The sequence below is a fragment of the Lagenorhynchus albirostris genome, chromosome X (assembly GCF_949774975.1).
Source record: "Lagenorhynchus albirostris chromosome X, mLagAlb1.1, whole genome shotgun sequence".
Classification (NCBI taxonomy): Eukaryota; Metazoa; Chordata; class Mammalia; order Artiodactyla; family Delphinidae; genus Lagenorhynchus; species Lagenorhynchus albirostris.
In genome coordinates this window covers 25,425,992-25,442,246 of record NC_083116.1, presented here as the reverse complement: position 1 = coordinate 25,442,246, position 16,255 = coordinate 25,425,992, and positions in this window count along the sequence as shown.

Below are 16,255 nucleotides of genomic sequence, written 5' to 3'. Positions count from 1 at the left end.
AAGGGCAGTCTAGGCTAAAAATCAGGCCCAGATTTGATTGTGAGGGTGGTAGAATTACACGGAAGGATGATGCTTGTTTTCCTCAAGATCTGCTCTCACCTTAGCACATTTCTTCTATAGACAAATAGCTAGGGACAATTCTTAGCATGACTGAAGCAGGGAAATAGTGTTTCTGCTATGAGAGAAAAGAGACTATTCACTTGGTGAATATGTACTTGTAGGAATCAGGAGAATACACCTGGGAATGGATCTGGAGGGTACTGGACCAGGGAGGAATTTAAACCTGGATATGGGAGAGTTTATTGATATTGGAACACTCTCCCATAACTCAGGATTAACATCCTGGCAAGGACACCTGGAGCCAGTCCTCGTATGCTGCTGGAATGGCTCCTTGAAACTTGGAAACAACAAAGCCTATACAGTAAATGAAGTGGAGTTGTTGGAACTGCCTTGACAGGGTACTGAGAGAAGGGCCAAAAGCTCATAGAGGTGGACAAACTAGAATGGCTTTATTATGTAAGACCAGAAAACATACCAGTTGACAATGTCCCCTGGGAGGGCCCAGAGGACACTTCTTTTGTTAAGGCAGTAAGAAATGTTACTGGCATTGTTGAAGAACTCCATGGTGGCTGTCTTCTATGGGTCAGGGTTCATGATAGGGTAGATTGCTATGTAATTAGGTTCCTTGGTGTCAGTGAGGATGATAGGAGTCTAGAATAGCAGAGGCCAGGTGGCAGCAGTTAACTATCAGAATCAAGATGAGTGTAATAACCATAATGGACAGCAAATCTGGAATGGCGAAGGTGGGGCTTTAACCTGTAGCAGTCTGTAGAGATGACTAATAAACTGTGGCATTCCTAGGAACAATATAGATGGCAAGCTGTATTACTTCACTATGATTACCATAACAAAATATCACAGACATAGTAACTTAAACAATGGTCATTTACTTTCTCACAGTTCTAGAGGCTAGAGTCCAAGATCAAGTTATTGGCAGGGTCAGTTTCTTCTGAGGCCTCTCTCCTTGGCTTGCAGATGGCTGCCTTCTCACTGTGTCCTCACATGGTCACCCCTCAGTCTGTGTATTATCTGTGTCCTAATTTCTTCTTCTTATAAGGACCCCAGTTATATTGGATTTGAGCCTACTCAAATGGTAAATGACCTCATTTTACCTTAATTACCTCTTTAAAGGCTCTATCTCCAAATATGTCACCTTCTGAGGTACTGGGGGTTAGGACTTCAACGTGTGAATTTTGCAGGGTTACAATTCAGCCCCCAGCAGAACTCAACAAGGGTATTGCCTATAAAACTGAAAAATAAAAATAAACCAAAAATAGTTGCGCTACACTGATTTCAGTTACCACAATGGAAAAATCATGTTCCTTTGTCTAATTTCCATCCCCAAGCAGGTTGTCAGACCCAGAGCTGATCAACTGAAGAAAAGACCAGGTCCCCTTGAGGAGAGACCCTGCAATACCACAGCAAATATATACAGTTATGATTCTAGCAATTCTGCCTCAACAAGACCTAGGCCATTTATCAGTGTGACTATATAGTGGGGAAAGAGGAATAACCATACTTTGGGGATACTGCTACCAGGGAACCCAAAATACCATCATGGGACCCCCTGTTAGAGCAGAATGTACAGAGGCCTGGTAGGAAGTGCAGTCCTGGTCCAAGTCTCACAGTGAATCCAATAGATCCACATCCATTCTGTGGTCATTTCTCTGGTCCCTGAGTGTGTTATTGGAAAAGACATATTCAGCAGTTAGAAGAACCCTCAAATTATTCCCTCACATAACAAGTAAAAGCCATTATAATACAAATGGCTAAGTGGAAGCTTCTGAAAATCCCTCACCCAGCCAAAATAAGTAATGATGCCACATCCTGACTGAACTGGCAGGGAGTAGTGCCAGGTTCCTCATCTCCTGCCCAGGTAAGACAACTCTGAGGTGTGCTCCACAGTCACCTAGAAATCCCCAGTCAGACTGAACGACAGGTGCCCACAGCCATACTTGCTCACTCTGTACCCTGCATTGGTTTCCATCCTTCCCTGCCCCACTTTTCTATTTCCCTACCAATGCTTCCTAGGATCACCTCCCAAATAGACTATTTGCACTCAAATCCTTACCTCAAGGTCTAATTCTGGGAAAACCCAACCAAAGGTATCTTCTTTCTGGACTCTGTTTATACTAAAAAATATACATATAGAGGGTTTTTGTTGTCATTATTGATGGTTGTTACCCAAAAAAATATCGTGCCATACGCACTATTCTGCAATAATCTTTTTTCATTTTATGTTGCTTTATGGAAATTCTTCCAGGCCAATAAATTGTATATCTAATTAATATTTTAATAGCTGTGTCATATCCCATAGTATAGATATACCATTCTCCTATTGCTAAACATTCAGGTAGTTTCCAGATTTGTCTCCACAAACAATGCTACCAAGAGCATTCTTGGACTTTTAACTTAATGAACCAGTATTTCTATTTATATACGATAGACTCAGAAATTAAGGATTGCTAGGTCAAAACGTATGTATATTTTTGCTTCTAAAATCTACCTCCAGATTTCTCTCTGAAAGGGTTCCAGTAACTCAATTCCCACCAGGAAAGTTGAGAGTGACCTTTTCCCCAGTCCTTGATGGCATACAATGTTGTTACTCCTTTAATTTTTAAATCTAAAGGACGAAAACAGTATCTCATTGTTACTGTAATTGTTTTCATCACCACTAGGGAGGCTAAACATCTTTTCATTCGTTGGCCGTTTAGATTTTCTCTTCATGAATTGTTTATTCATATCTTTTGCCCATTTTTTTTCAATCAGGCTTTTATAAGAACTCTTGGTGTATTATGAATATCACTCCTACATATATGTGTTGCAAATACTTTTTCCAAGTCTAAAATGTGTCATTTGACTTTATGTTGTTTAGAAACATAAAAACTTAAAAAAATAAACTATACAGGGCTTGCCTGGTGGCGCAGGGGTTAAGAATCCACCTGCCAATGCAGGAACACGGGTTAAAGCCCTGGTCCGGGAAGATCCCACATGCCACGGAGCAACTAAGCCCATGCGCCACAGCTACGGAGCCTGTGCTCTAGAGCCTGCGAGCCACAACTACTGAAGCCCGCACACCTAGAGCCAGTGCTCCGCAACAAAGAGAAGCCACCGCAATGAGGAGCCCGTGCTCCGCAACGAACAGTAGCCCCTGCTAGCCGCAACTAGAGAAAGCCTGCACGCAGCAATGAAGAACCACCTCAGCAAAAAATAAATAAATACATACATACATATATAAAAGAGGGCAGCCTTTAAAAACAAAAACAAAAACAGGCGCCCAATGACATATGACTACTAAATATAATGTGGTATCCTGGATGGGATCCTGGAAGAGAAAAAGGATGTTAGGGTAAAACCAAGGAAATCTGAATAAAGTGAACTTTAGTTAATGAAAATATATGATATTCCTTTATTAACTGTGAACAAGTTATGGCAAATATACCATCCACACTACTGTAATATGTTAACAAAAGAAACTGGGTGAGAGGCACATGGAAACTATACTACCTTTGCAATTGTTTTATAAACCTAAAATTGTTTTAAAAATAAGTTTATTTTTAAAAAAACTGTTCATCCATGTGAATTATATTTTTATATGGTATGATATAGGGGCATGGCTCTATTTTCTTTCATGTGGATAGCAAATTGTGCCAACATCTATTTATCAAATCATTGAATTAAAGTGCTGCTTTCTTATCTGTCAGTTTACTATGCGTATTTGGATTTTGTTTCTGGACAATTATACTTCTCTGATCTATTTTTTATTCCTGTACTGATGCTGTACTCTTTTGATATGGAGATTTTATGGTACTTTTAATATCTGGTAAAATATGTTTGCAACTAATATCACAAAGGACAAATTTCCGTAGTATATAGTTACAATAAAATCAATAAGAAAATGAATAACCCAGTAGAATAATGAGTAAACAATATGAGCATACAGTTCATAAAACCATAAATACAAATGACCCTTAAACCTGTGAAAGCATGTTCAAACTCAGTCATAATTAGAAAAGTACAAAATGAAACCACACTGAAATACCCTTTTCACCTCACAGATAACAAAGACCGAAAAGTTTAATAAAATGCTATTTTTGTGAGAGTTCAGGGAAACAGTTTCATGCATTGTTGGTGGGAGTACAAATTGATACAAGTTTATAGTTTGGCAATATCTATAAGAATTTAAAATGTACATGTTGTTTGACTCAGAAATTCTATGTGCAGAAACATACCTTACATAGACTTGGAAATATACAAATTGTATATACAGTGTTATTCATTGAAACACTGTAGTAATAGGGGACTAGTTAAACAATGGTATAGCCATAAAGTGAAATTCTATATACACAAAGGAGCAAGAAGCAAGCTCTTTGCCTACGTCTCATTAAGACTAAGTAATATGAAGAGCAATGTGTATAAAATGTGTAAAAAAATGATTCAAATATCTCTGAAAATATATGGGAGAAACTGGTGATCTAAATTGCCTATGTGGCTGAGGGGAGGGGTGGAAGGGAGCTTTATCACTGCATGCCTCTTGGTAACTTTTGAATTTGAACCATATGAATATTTAACTCATTTAAAAGAATAAATAAAATATCGACTTTTATAATAATTTATTTTAATTATTATATAATTACTATTATATATAATTATTTTATCCATTTCAATGAAACTTTATAGGGATTAATATTTGAATTATATTTATCATTTGGGGAAGATTAATGTTCTTATGATATTGTGCCATTCCATTTGTTCAGATCTTATTTTATGTTGTTCAATAAGAAGTTATAATGTCTTTCATATAAGTCCTGTACATTTTCTCTTCCCTTCATTCCTAGGTACTTCAAATTTTTGTCAGTGTTGGGAATGAAATAGTTTCCCATTATAATTTCTAGCTGGTTATTGACAACATAAAGAAATACTATTGGTTGCTGCTTATTTTCATATAGCTAACCACCTTGCCAAAAACCTGTATTACTTCTGATAGTTTTTGTAAAACAATTAAGTTTTCTATGAATATAATTTTTTAAATAGCATAATTTGCCTTTTTTCTCTCTCTCTTTTTTTTTTTTTTTTTTTTTTTTTTGCGGTACGCGGGCCTCTCACTGTTGTGGCCTCTCCCGTTGCAGAGCACAGGCTCCGGACGCGCAGGCTCAGCGGCCATGGCTCACGGGCCCAGCCGCTCCGCGGCACGTGGGATCTTCTCAGAACGGGCCACGAACCCGTGTCCCCTGCATCGGCAGGTGGACTCTCAACCACTGCACCACCAGGGAAGCCCTCTTTTCTCTTTTTTAATAAATTTATTTGTTTATTTATTATATTTTTGGCTGCAGTGGGTCTTCGTTGCTGCGCACAGGCTTTCTCTAGTTGCGGCGAGCAGGGGCTGCTCTTCGTTGTGGTGCGTGGCTTTCTCATTGTCGTGGCTTCTCTTGTTGCGGAGCACGGGCTCTAGGCGCGCAAGCTTCAGTAGTTGTGGCTCGCAGGCTCTAGAGCACAGGCTCAGTAGTTGTCGCACATGGGCTTAGTTGCTCCGTGGCATGTGGGATCTTCCCGGACCAGGGCTCGAACCTGTGTCCCCTGCATTGGCAGGTGGATTCTTAAACACTGTGCCACGAGGGAAGTCCCTAAGTAGTTTCTTTTTAATTTCTATTTTACTTTGAATATTTATTAGGAATGGCTGCTGAATTTTTAAATGCCTTTTCAGTTTCTATTGACACAATACTATGGGTTTTCTTTTTTAATTGTTTCATGTCATGAATTATTGTTGAATCATTTTTGCATTTGTGAAATAAACCCTACTTGGTCACAGTGTGTTATTCTTTTGCCACACTGCTAGATTCTGTTTATTATTTTATTTGGAATTTCTAAGTGTATATTTTGTACAAATATTATCATATTTTAATATCATATTACCATATGTAAGGCTATGCTAGCTTTACAAAATGAATTTGGGATCTTTCCATCTTTTCTGTGATCTGAGGGCTACTGCCAGTCCCTGAACTGTTTGTTACCAATCCATAATGAGATAAGTACAGAAACTTGAGAGGATTTAAAAACCTTTATAGAAATTTGACATCGCTGTGACATCCAAGCAGTGATCAGTGGACTCATCAATGAATAATGCATTCAGTTTTTGTAATTATTTTTTGTCCCTATGTTAAATTTGTTTTGATTATATTTATCGAAATGTAAAATGTAGTTTATTTTTGAGGAATCTTAAAAGTTGGGCGTGCCTTGCTTATTATTTCTTTTTCTAGTTATTGTTATTGAATTCTACAAAAGTATATATCCACAATAATTGTAACTTTTTAAAAAACTGGTATTTCATTCAGATATTTTGAAAAACACTGGTCTAGAATGGACGAAATAACATGAGAATTATTTATGTTTTAAAGGTTAGCTAGAACTTAGTTGTAAAGCCAAATGAACCTGCTGACTTTCTATTCTCTTCTATAGTCAATGCTTTCTTCGTGTTTTCTATTTCTTGCGTTAATTTTGGTAGTTTATGGTTTGCCAGGAAATCAACCATTCCTTTGATATATTCACATTCGATATTCTCTTAAAAATCTTTTAATATCCTATATATCTGTGTGCTTTTTTGGTCTACTTTATCATTACTAATATTTTACCTCCCTTCCTCCCTCCCGTCCTCCTTTTCTTCCTTCGTACCTTAGTCTGGCTAGCCAGGAGTTTATTGTTTCTTTCCAAAAAAAAAAAACGGCTTTGGGGAGCCGGCGCTGGGCGGGCGCGGAGCCCGGGGACAGGGTCACTCGGAGCTGAGGGAAGGGGGCGGCGGGGGCGGCTCGGTGGAATTAGCCCGGCCAAGGAGAGGCGGTAACTCCGGGGACCCGAATTAGGGTTTTCCGGGTTTGGTGAAGCCGCGGCAAGCCCCATCTTCCGGCGTCGCCGCCCCGGATGCTATCTCCTCCTCCTTTGTCACCGCCTCCTCCTTCTCCCCGGCCGGGCTCGCGGTGCCTGGTCCCTCCTGATGCCGCTCCTGCCGCCGCCGCCGCCTCTGGGTTCCTCCCCTTGCACCATATGTCCCACCAAGTGATGCGGCGGTACACAGTGGTACGCAGCCAGCCGTAGGCCCTCAGCTGAATGCACAGTTAGAAGGTTGGCTTTCACAGGGCTGGTCAACAAAAAGACGCAGACGTAGAGAATGGACCTGAGGACACGGGGAGGTGGAAGGGTAAGCTGGGACGAAGTGAGAGAGTGGCATGGACATATACACACTACCAAACGTAGGGTGGATAGCTAGTGGGAAGCAGCCACATGGCACAGGGAGATCAGCTAGGTGGTTTGTGACCACCTACAGGGGTGGGATAGGGAGGGTGGGAGGGAGGGAGACGCAAGAGGGAAGACATATGGGGACATATGTGTATGTATAACCAATTCACTTTGTTATAAAGCAGAAACTAGCACACCGTTGTAAAGCAATTATACTCCAATAAAGATGTAAATAAATAAAACAGTGCAGATTGAAAACAAAACAAACAAACAAAAAGACACGCTGGAGCCATTATCACACCCTGCTCAGGATAACTTACTGCGGGTTTTGTTGCTGCCCGGGCTTATGGCTTTCCCATCACATGCCCCTCTGTCTCTGCACTTTTCAGTGTGGATAGATACAGGACAACTCTGTATGACCTCCCTATTAATCAGAAGATTTCTGTAGAACTGAAGATGAACACAGTATTGACATACATTGGTCTTATACTGTCAAAGCCATAGCAAGCAATAAGGATGGGTTTGCCATTATTCTTGTGCTGCTTGGAACTCAGAATGAGTCAAAAAAATAGGAATTCAGGAAACTACCGTAAATATCTAGCACAGCATTGTCCAAAAGAAGTATAATGTGAGCCACAAATGTAAGCTAAGTGTGCATTTTAAATGCTCCAGTAGCCACATTTAAAAAGTTAAAAGAAACAGGTCAAATAAATCTCAATAACTTTGCTCCAATATATCCAAAATTTATCAATATTTATCAGTATGAAAATTATGAGGTATTTCACATTCTTTCTTCTTTTTCACACCAAGTCTTTGACATCTTGCATGAGTTTACACTTCCAGCATATTTCCAATCAGATTAGCTACATTCCAGGTGCTCAAAAGCCACATGAGGCTAGTGGTCACCATACTGGACGATGCAGTTTCTTCTGTTTCTGCCATTAGGTCAAAGGTTCTGAACAGTTACTCTGCTGAATCTCCAAGTGCAATTTATGGATCCATTGACTATCTAGAATCTAATTTAGTTAAAACATGTAGGAGTACTAACAGAACAATTGGACCCCATATTTTAACAATTCCTTGAAGAAATTCCTTAATACAATGTATGGAATAAATCTCATTGGCTGTTACTAAATGTTATCACAGAGCTCCAGAAGATTGGAATGACTGTGAGCTTTTCCTGTTTGAATTATGCCCAGTCAAGCCAGGAAATCTCAGTGAGTTGGGCAGTTGGAGCATTCTGGGTTCACCAAAGCTTCTGGGTTCACCAAAGCTTCAGGGGTGCCACTGCACATCCACATACCCAGCCCAGCCCTCCCCCAAATACTGTTCCTGATCTTAGGGGACACTGAAACCTCGAACTAGCAGAATATTCCTCTCTTATTTTCTGTAGGAATAGCCCTCTCTTCATTCCAAGTCATTGAAAAGTGCTTCCTCGTTTACAGGGCAGTGGAAGGAAGGCTGGCATGTAAAGTTTCACTTCAGTGGGGAGGGATAAATTAGGAGTTTGGGATTAACATATACACACTACTATATATAAAATAGATAATCAACAAGGCCCTACTGTAGAGCACAGGGAACTCTACTCAATATTCTGTAATAACCTATATGGGAAAAGAATCAGAAAAAGAATGGAGATATATATATATAGATATATAGATATATATATGTAAAACTGAATCACTTTGCTGTACACCTGAAACTAACACAATATTGTAAATCAACTATACTACAATATAAAATAAAAATTAAATTAAAAAAAGTTTGACTTTTAAAGACATGGGATTTAAAGGCCCCCCCCATGGAAGACAGTTCTCTGAATGCTACTTGGTTTTGCCTGATGTATCATTTAACAAATCCTAAAAGTCCACTTTTGCCAGATTTGTGCCTGTGTATTCCACTGCAGAACAGTTTTGCAAATTGCACACACAGAGAAAAAGGTGGAAGCTTTAATTAACTGAATTAATTTTTTTAAAGCCAACTTTTGGTTTTGGATTTTATGAGGGTTTTTTTGTTTTGTTTTCGTTTGTTTTTTGGCTGTGTTGGGTCTTTGTTGCTGCGCAAGGGCTTTCTCTAGTTGCGGCGAGCAGGGGCTACTCTTCATTGTGGTGCGCAGGCTTCTCATTGCGGTGGCTTCTCTTGTTGCAGAGCACGGGCTCTAGACACGCAGGCTCAGTAGTTGTGGTGCACGGGCTTAGTTGCTCTGCAGCATGTGGGATCTTCCCGGACCAGGGATCGAACCCGTGTTCCCTGCACTGGCAGACGGATTCTTAACCACTGCGCCACCAGGGAAGTCCGAGTTTTTTTGTTTTTTGTTTTTTGTGGTACGCGGGCCTCTCACTGCTGTGGCCTCTCCTGATGAGGAGCACAGGCTCCGGATGCGCAGGCTCAGCGGCCATGGCTCACGGGCCCAGCCACTCCACGGCATGTGGGATCCTCCCGGACCGGGGCACGAACCCGTGTCCCCTGCATCGGCAGGCGGACTCTCAACCACTGCGCCACCAGGGAAGGCCCCCGAGGTTTTTTTTTTTAATACCGTTTTTTTGTTTTTGTGGCAGACATAGAGAGGTGCTGCTCAGACCCCACTTCAAGAAAGGACTGACTGTCCAGCAGCAAGGAGTGCCGCCAGCTGTTAGTACCTTCAGAGTCCACCTCAGATTTTGAGCTGAGGGTCACACTCCTCTCCAGATGCCCACAGCTAATGAACCGGCAGGCTTTTGGGCAGAGCCTCTTCTGCCCAAAGCAGAACTTTTCTAATGGGTAGTCTTTGCTATAGAGCTCCCCAATTAACTGGCAGGGACTTTGTCAAGTCTGCATTACAGTCTAACAACAGTCCCTGCCCCTTCTTCTTCACAGATGTTGCTCCTCAATAAAGCTTTTGGACCCTTAATTCCTCAGCATCTGTTTCCCAGAGAACACAACCTGTGACAATTTTCCGTTTCACTAATTTGAGCTTTATCCTTGTTAATTCCCTATTTGTTTTCTTTTAGATAATTTTGCAGTTTAGAAACTGTGTTCTTAGTGGGTTACTTAGCTTACATATTTTCCTTTTTTTTTTCTTTTTTAATACTAAAGCAGGGACTTTCCTGGTGGCGCAGTGGTTAAGAATCTGCCTGCCAATGCAGGGGACACGGGTTCGAGCCCTGGTCCAGGAAGATCCCACGTGCCGCGGAGCAACTAAGCCCGTGCACCACAACTCCTGAGCCTGCACTCTAGAGCCCGAGAGCCACAACTACTGAAGCCCACGTGCCACAACTACTGAAGCCCATGCGCCTAGAGCCCATGCTCTGCAACAAGAGAAACCACTGTAATGAGAAGCCCACGCACCACAACAAAGAGTAGCCCCTGCTCACCGCAACTAGAGAAAGCCCGCACACAGCAATGAAGACCCAACACAGCCAAACTAATAATAATAATAATAAATAAATAAATACTAAAGCATATAAAATGGTGGACTTCAGTGCTTTTAGGGCAGTCATGTACCTTCTAATTCTCCACAAGGCCCAACCTCTGTTTTTACACCTAACCACTTCCTACATCTACGTCACCTACCTAGGCCCTGAACACATTTCTGATTCCTGATTTAAAGCTATAAATTTTCTTCTTCTGAATAAAGCTTTAGGTGATCCCATAGCATTTGGTATAAAGTATTCACCTTTCTGTTACTTCCTAAAAAATTTATAATTTCCATTTTGCTTTTCTCTTTAATCTAGGACTAAATTAATGTTTCTCTATTTCCAAGTACTAAAGATATTTTGACCTTCCTTTATTATTTATTTCTAATTTTACTGGGTTATAATGAGAAAGTGTAGCCCCTAAAAATCTCTTAAATTTATGAAGTTTTTCCTCTGTGATGAAGCACACAATCGATGGACATTAGAAAATAATTTACATTTTTAGATGCATAGGGACATATATAAGATTATACATTAAGCTTGTTGGTTATATTAATCAAATCATGCATTCTCTAGTTTATTTTTTGTCTACTTGATCACTTAAATTCTGAAAGAAGTATATCATAATTTCCAATTATGGCTGTGTTTTTTATCAAAATCCTCTTGTGTTTCTAAGAGTTTTTGCTTTAAATCTTAAGCTGCTATAATAATTTAGTACGTAAAGATTTATGGCTCATCTCTTCATCAAGGATTGAACAATTTATGCCCCTTTCTGTCTTGTTTATTGCTTTTAATCTTGAATTCTTCTTTTTTAAAAATAAAATTTAGTGGCAACACACATTTATGATCTCACAGTCTCTGTGGGTCAGGATACGGGCATGGCCTAACAGGGTCATCTGCTTCAGAATCTCCTGTGAGATTGCAATCAAGGTGTCCACTCAGAGTCTCTGACAGGCTGCAGTCAAAGTGTCAGGAGGAGCTGCAGTCTCATCTCAAGGCCTAGCCGGGACAGGATCCACTCCAAGCTCACTCACATGGTTGTTGGCAGGATTCAGTTCCTCATTGGCTGTTGGACTGAGGGTCTCAGGTCCTTGCCAGGTGGCTCTCTACGTCAACACAGCCATAAATAAATAAATAAATAAATAAATGGATGAATGGATGAATGAATGGATGAATGGATGGATGGATGAATAAATGAATGGATGAATGAATAAATGAATGGATGAATGAATAAATGAATGGATGAATGGATGAATGAATGAAGAAAGCAGCCACAAAAAATAAATAAATGAATGAATGAAGAAAGAAAGCAGGATACATTCACAACAGCTTGAGTCTAGCTACATGCTAAGGTACCTGCTTGTTTCTTGGGAAACTCGTGCATCCACACCATACCTAACAATAGGAGTACCATCTACCCCACTTCTGCCTTCTCTCCTCATCCTGCTGTCATAGGCTCCTCAAGCCAGCACTCCCACCTGCAGCATTCTCTGGGGGGAGAAGTGGGAATCATTCTCTATGTTCATGTATGCCCCCAAATTCCAGGGGACACATGTCAAGTTCTCAAAAATTTGTTCACCACCCTCGACGCTGGTGGCGCTCCCAGGGAAATCTTCCATGGCAGGCATGGAGGAGCACCGCTAGGACCTCTCGTCAAGAACGAAGTTGCCATTTAACTGCGAGGGGTGAAGGTAGCTGACAGCCTCAAGCTGCAGCATCTTCAGGATCTGCTGCAGTTTAAACTGAGATGCTCTTTCTGGGCATCCTCTAGCCAATTACAGAGCATGGCAGGGGTACTAGGACCTGTCCATTTTATGCCCAACATGTGATTCCTCTAACAGGCAGTCTTTCCTCTGGAGCTCACCATTGAGTTGGCTGAAACTTTGTCAGATCTGTACTGTGGTCTCAGGCTCTTTCTACCCAGTCCTACTTTCTTCCCCCTTTCTTTTCACAGGTGTCACATCTACATCATGATCTGCAGGCTATCCCTGCTCAATTCTATCCCCCGCTATTTCTTTTCACAGGTGTCAGATCTGTATCATCATCTGAAGCTTTCCCTGCCCAGTTCTTCCCCTCCTCTTATCTTTCACAGGAGGTACCCACCTAATAAGCTTCTAACGCTCCTAACTCACTCTCAGCATCTGCTCCCCAGGGGACCCAAACTAACAGTCTCCAAATTTCTACAGCTCAGCAGCCACTCTAGTTTTTGAAGAGTTCTCTTGGATTCCCCACATTTGAAGGGGAAAACCAGAGCACTCATCGCCTTAGGCTATCAATTCTTGAATCTGGGATCTGGTTTGTATTTCAATGAATTTGCCTCAGATATCTGATCTTCTCTTCATATGGACTTGGTGAGGTGGTAATGATGATAGTTGAAGAATCAATTCTATATTTTAGTGTGTGCTGGAGGGGGTGCCTGACAGGTCCTTGGACCACCCTTTACAAAGTGGAGGTATATGTTGCCTATTGTCCTCAGCTTTGAGCTTTAGGCAAATTTCCAAAACATGGGAATTCTGATTCAAATTTTATACATGCATTATATATGTACACAGATATATTTATATATAATGTTGTTTACAAAAATGAAATCATGCTGTTTGTTTTACTTCCACAATTGCTTTTTAAAAACCTTACAATACATAGAATGTTCAACACTAAGAGTGAACCCAAAGCTATGGGCTTTGGGTGATAATGATGTGTCAGTGTAGGTTCATCAATTGTAACAAATATATCACTGTGGTACAGGATGTCAATCATGGAGGAGGTCGAGCTTCAGTGGGGAGGGGACAAGGGATATATGGGAATGCTCTGTGCTTTCTGCTCAGTTTTGCTGTGAATCTAAAACTGCTCTAAAAAATAAAATCTATTAATTTTTAAAAGGTAAACAACTTTACAATGGTGAGTTTCCTAATTATCTTAATAGTTATGTAGAATTCTAGTGCATGGATTACTATGACTTACTTATTTAACCAGCCCCCTATACTTAGGGTTTTTTCATCAATTTTTCATCTTCACAAATAATTCTACAATGATCATTACTATATAACCACCTGTAAGTATTTCTACATGATAGGTTCACCAAATTGCAGTTGCTAGGTCAAAGAGTCTGCAACTTTAAAAAAACTTATAAATATATAGTGCTTATAGATATACAAAATGCCCACCAATAATATTGACCCAATATATGGTCCCACCACAGTGTTAAAAGAGCGGCTCTTTCTCCACACCCTTGCCAACTCTGAGAATTGTCAATATTTTAAATCTTTACCAATCTGGTAGGTCAAATGAAATATTTGATTTGGATTTCTTTGGTTATTAATGAAGCTGAGTATCTTGCATATGTTTATTAACCATTTCTTTATTTTCATACCCTTTTCCCATTCTTCTAATGTGTTGTTGGTCTTAGTGATTTGTAAGAATTCTTTTTCTGGTATTAAATAAATAAAGTCTTGTCCATCACATGCGTTGCAAATATTTCTCTCAATTTGTTTTTTATCTTTATTTATGGTGCTTATGCTTTTCAGGTTTTGTGGCATGCTTACAAAAGCCTCACCCACTTTTTTCTTATACTACTTTTATGGTTCTATTATATCTCGGATCCATTTTAATGTATTTTGGAATAAGGAATGAGGTAGTACATCATCTTTATTTTTCCAGCTGGCTAGCTAGTTTTCCAGACACCTTTATTGGACAATGTTAGCTTTTCTCTAGTGATATCAAAATGCTACCTTTACCAAAATCTAAATTGTCATATGCACTTAGTTTATTTCCAAACCTTCTATTGTTTCTTACTATTTTAATTACCATATTATGCTTTTTAAATTATTGTCACCTTAGAATTCTTTTAATTTATTTATTTTAATTTTTTTATTTTTGGCTGCGTTGGGTCTTCGTTGCTGTGTGCGGGCTTTTTCTAGTTGCGGCGAGCTGGGGCTACACTTTGTTGCGGAGCACAGGCTCTAGGCACACGTTCTTCAGTAGTTGTGGCACGTGGGCTCAGTAGTTGTGGCTTGCGGGCTCTAGAGTGCAGGCTCAGTAGTTGTGGCACAGGGGCTTAGTTGCTCCGTGGCCTGTGGGATCTTCCCGGACCAGGGATCGAACCTGGGTCCCCTGCCCTGGCAGGCAGATTCTTAACCACTGCGCCACCAGGGAAGCCCCTGTCACCTTACAATTTTTTAATATCTAGTAGATCTAGACTTCTCTCTGTTAAATTTTTTATAAACTTCCTAAATAGTCTTACATGTTTTTACTTACATGAAACTTTAAGATCTTTTTTTTAACTATCCAAAAAGTACTGTGGGATTTAAAAATCAGAATTGCTATAAATTCTCAAATCAACTTAGGAGTAATTAATACCTTTGCAAAATTCAGTCCTTTGATGTCTCTCTGGAAACAATTTAGTTTCCTTTATATAGGTTTTACACAATATCTTCATTAACATAGTATTTATTGGGCACCTATAATGTGCAAGACATTGTCTAAGATGTTGGACATAAAAAATAAATTTAAAAAGTCCCAGGACTTCCCTGGCGGTCAGGTGGTTAAGACTCTGTGCTTCCAGTGCAGGGGGCATGGGTTCAATCCCTGGTCAGGGAACTAAGATCCCGCATGCCACATGGGGCAGCCAAAAAATTTAAAAAAAAAAAAGTTCCTGTTTTCATGGAGCTTACAATCTAGTGGGAGAAGAAAACAATGTTTTAAAAAACAAATAAACATATAACAAGTGCTAAAAGAAAATAAAGCTGGATAGGAAGATAGAGACTGAAGGGAGAGGAAAGCTATTTTATATGGAGTGGTCAGGGAGGGCCTTTCTGATAGATGAAACTTGAGCAGAACCGTAAAGAAGGTGAACGGACCAGCCATGTGAATATCAAGGTAAAGAGCTTTACAGGCAGTAAGTACAAAGCCCTAAGGCTCAAGCATGATTGGCTTGCTTAAGGAGCAGCAAGGAAGCTAGTGTGACTGAAGTGCAGGAGATAAGATCTGAGTGGTAACCAGGGGCCAGATTATGTAAATCCTTGTAGGTCATGGGAAGGACTTTGAATTTTATTCTGAGTGGGCTTCAAAGCCACTGGGAAGTTTTAAATAAAGAAGTGTCGTGTCTGATTTATTCCTTTAAAGGATCACTGTCATTTCTCTGAGGGGACAAAAATGGAAGCAGGGAGACCAGTTAAGTCTAGATGGACGATGGTTGGGTGATGGTAGCTTGCGTCCGAGGTGGGGAGGTAGTGGTGAGGGTATTGTGTGGTCAGAACACAAGAAGTGAACCGGGGCCTCTTCTATTCATAGGCATTCGCCAATGTAGTAGAGGTGTGTTTTTGCTTTTTTTTTTGGTCGTGCGGCTTATGGGATCTTAGTTCCCCAACCAGGGATCGAACCCAGGCCCTCAGCGGTGAAAGCTCAGAGTCCTAACCACTGGACCACCAGGGAATTCCCGTAGAGGTGTTCCTTAAGTGAGGGGGCAGATGAGACAATGAGTTAGTGACCTGAAGCCACCAGGAAGATAGACCCCAGACTCTGGATAACTGCCCCCACACACACTTCTCTCTCACACACACACATACCACACC